Raw genomic sequence first — 3,744 nt, 5'->3', positions numbered from 1 at the left:
TTTTTTTTTTTGGTACTGGGGATCGAACTCAGGTCCTTGCACTTGCGAGGCAGGCAGTGGAACCACTGAGCTAAATCCCCAGCCCCTGGGCTTTGTCTTTTTACCATGGTGTTCAATGCCTAAAGAGGGGTGAAAACAAAATAGTTGTAAAGTACATAAATGTTTGTTAAATAAGTAAGTGAAGACATAAACGTTTGCTTGCAGTCATCAGCTCTTAGGAATTGAAGTAATGGCACTGTCTAGATCAGAGGACCTGTAACTATCGTGAGAGCACTGTTGTTCTCTTTCTCATCTTTTTGGGGATAGAAGGTGAACTTTTGGATGGAAAATTACAGGTGAACCAATTCTTTATGTGTTCACAGTTAAAAATAGATCCCTCTTTTGTTTTAACTTACTACTACTTATCATATTGAATATATTTGTTTTAAATTGTAAGGAAAATCTTTTTCAAGTTTATGTGTATATAGGAAGATACCAGTAGAATGTTCCTAGTCAAGCCACCCTGGGTTAGGAGTTAATGGTAAAAAAAAAAAATCAAGTAATAAGTATTTGACTCAGTCTTTCAAAATATCACCAAATCCAGAGAAGATACAGAAAGTCAACGTTGGGTCAGCTAATACAAATTTTTTCTTGGATTTAAAAAGAGTAGTTGTAATAGAATTAAAAAATTCTAAGGTATTAAGAGAAAGTGAATTCAGAGAGGAATGATTTTTAAAAATATCTTGCTTACAGAGGAATCAAGATTTTTGTGATAAAAACAGTGAAGTAAAATGAGAGCTTTTGGCAAAACACCTTAATATCTTTGGGTCCAAGATTTTTCGTCTGCAGACCAAGGGGAATAAAAGGTGCATTGAGGGATTCTATCCATATTAGTATCTATGTGTGTGTATATTGATCCTGTCAACGGGTAGTGTGGAAGTTTAAATTGGCCACAAGGGGGAGAACTCGAATTCTACATTAAATCATTTAATACAATATGAAATAAGCTGAGAGTATTTTGCTATATGAAGTGATAGGCTGCTAGACGTAGGCTTAAATTAGTTGAAATGTGGTTTTGTCAAAATCCATTTGGGTTAAACAATGATGCTCCATGAAAAAAAAATCCAGCTGTTTCTTATATTAAAATGAAGTTAGTAGAATTTTAGAATTCAGCCTCACAGAGCTTTTCCTTTCAAATATTATTTCAGCTATTCAAGAAATCTGTAACCTTCCCAGAAGTCTTTGTTCAACTCTGGAATGAGCGTAGATCATCACAAGGACAGTCCATCGCTGGTATACACAGACAAACCAAAGGGCCAGAGTGGGGCTCCCTGCACCGTTTGAATGTTTTATGTGTCTGAATTTATATATTCTACATGTTCATTATCAGATGGATATTGAAAGTATGTCCACAGTGTTAAATATTTGTTTCTCTCTTTCCATTAACTTCTGTTCTCTGGTTTTATTTGAAGTTTTATTGTAAGGAAACTATAACTTTCACTGTGTTGAAAATTACCTGATGAGTCTTCCTAAATTTGAATGATTCACATCTTTGGACTTCATTAAACTAAATTCTACTTATAAAATATGGATGAGTATAAGATTCTGAATGATATCAAATATATCCAAAACATACATAGGTGAATGAGTATCCTTTAACTATGTTTCAGTAAAGTACACCAGTATCTCAACAGTACATCTGCTGCTCAAAACAATTTGAGCTTCTCCTTCGGGCCAGTGTCATACTCTTTAATATGTTCAGTGATGAGAGTGAGTATAATATTTGAAAACAAGTATTTCTACAAATGAAGATTGAATATTAATGTTACTAATTAAGTTAGAGTATATATTATTTAGTGATCAAAAATTAGATGCAAAATATTGAAGATCTTTTAGGTTAAAAACTCTCTTCATACGGCTCCTAGAAACAAGCCACAAAATGATTCTCTCAATGGCGTTATCACTGGGATAAATATAAATCCTTCTGAAGTGACTTTCATTTGAATACATTAATTCTTGTGTGTTTGCAAAAATGAGTAAATAACAAAATAAGTTGCTTAATTTATTTATAGTCACTTTGTTTATGTTCTAGTTATTTTCATAGCTGACAATGAATTCTTTACATTAAAAATTACAGCATTCTAATTAAATCAGTAATCGTATTGATTTTTTTCCATAACATCCTCAAAAAAAGATGCTGATTTTCTTTGACTTTACAGATGCATTTTCTATCAGTATTTCTAATATCCAAAATTATTACAGACCAGTAAAAGATATGTGCTAGGCAGTGTGGTAGTAACACGTTACTGTTGCTTGTGTATGCAGTGACTAGTGCAGTGATTGGCCCACTAGTAAGTAATTGTTAATAGTATTAGGTACATAAATATGTGCAATGAATAGTAAGTGATGAAAATAGTTTATATACATGCGTAGTATTATTGTAGATGGCTGCATAATCACCCACCCAAAATGTAAAATCTTACATAAAGAAGTCACTTATGTTGTGGACGATCAGTAATTTCAGCAAAATTCAGTGGGAAGAGCTCATTTTTACCCCACACAGTGTCTGCTGGGCTGACTTGAAATCCAGGGTGAGCTGGAAAAGTCCAGAGCCCAGAACCACCTGACGTGCTTGATGAGGGCAGTGGGTGGGAGAGCTGGAATGTCACTTGGAAACTGCTTTGATTGTTGGAGGAAGCAGAGCCAAATTCATGGCAGTTTTATGACTCAGCCTTGGAAGCCATATGAAATCATTCTTTCTGTGCTCTGTTGATGGAGGCAGATTTTAAGGGGAGGAATTTAGAAGCTACATAAGAATGGAAATGGCAGTAATGTGCCGGGCACATTGCAAGAAGAGCACGTGGGATTGACTGTATCGGAGTGGCCAGTTTTGGAAAAAACAAAGTGCTGTGATTTCCAGCACATTAGTATAGCTTTTTTTTTCATTCAGATTTTACTTTTACTCACTAGATGACTTTAGAAAACAGTCTCCAAGTGAAACTCATCCTGCTAAAGAGATTCTTTCTGATCCAGCAAATATTTACTATTAGTTTTTTAAAAAAAATCATAGGAAGTGAAGTGAGAGAGAAGCTGATTTATCTTACGTGGAATCATTTACAGATAAGCTTTTGAAGCAGGCAGGAATGAATGTCTTCTGAATACCCAGCCATATCTCTGGTGCCTGGCAAATATCCAGCATGTGGGAGAGTAAAGGAATATGATATCACGGAGTAATGCACAGTACTTCCTAGTCATTGTGAACAGATAATGTGTTCCTTAACTTTGTATTGGTCCTGATATTGTTGATTATACAGGCCAGAATGTATGAGCTTTGGAACTATTTCCAAAGGTTAGGCTTTGTCTTCCAAATGTTGGCATTGTACAGCATTCCCTCCTTGTTTTTGGAGCCCTTTCTACTTATTCCTACTGTACTGAGTCATTAGAGTACATTACATAACGTAACATGTTGTGGTGTACACGCAGTTGCCTCCTAGGTTGTAAATCACTCAAATGCTGGATTGCACCCCTGAAAGTGCAGTTTCATACCCAGAATGCTATATATCTGCTGTATGGTGGAGGCTGCTTATACACTGTTGAATGAATGAATGAAATTCTAAATGGCAATTTGTCCTTTTACATTTGTATTCATCATTAAAAATTAAGTTGTAGGGTTGGGGATTTAACTCAGTGGTTCCGCTGCCTGCTTTGCAAGTGTAAGCTTAAGGTCCTCAATTTGATCCCTGGTACAAAAAAAAAAAAAAAAAA

At 35.2% G+C, this 3,744-nt stretch overlaps 1 protein-coding gene across 1 annotated transcript in view; it reads left to right on the top strand.

The window, feature by feature from the left end:
* Nucleotides 1–3,744, top strand: part of Znf804b (zinc finger protein 804B) — a 517,996-nt gene that overhangs the window by 29,095 nt on the left and 485,157 nt on the right. The gene's annotated exons all lie outside the window — the stretch shown is intronic.

The sequence above is a fragment of the Fukomys damarensis genome, unplaced genomic scaffold, assembly GCF_012274545.1.
Source record: "Fukomys damarensis isolate Sample0158 unplaced genomic scaffold, DMR_v1.0_HiC HiC_scaffold_4, whole genome shotgun sequence".
NCBI classification, from domain to species: Eukaryota; Metazoa; Chordata; class Mammalia; order Rodentia; family Bathyergidae; genus Fukomys; species Fukomys damarensis.
Note: the sequence above shows the minus strand (reverse complement) of the source record. Positions and strands in the feature narration are given on the sequence as shown.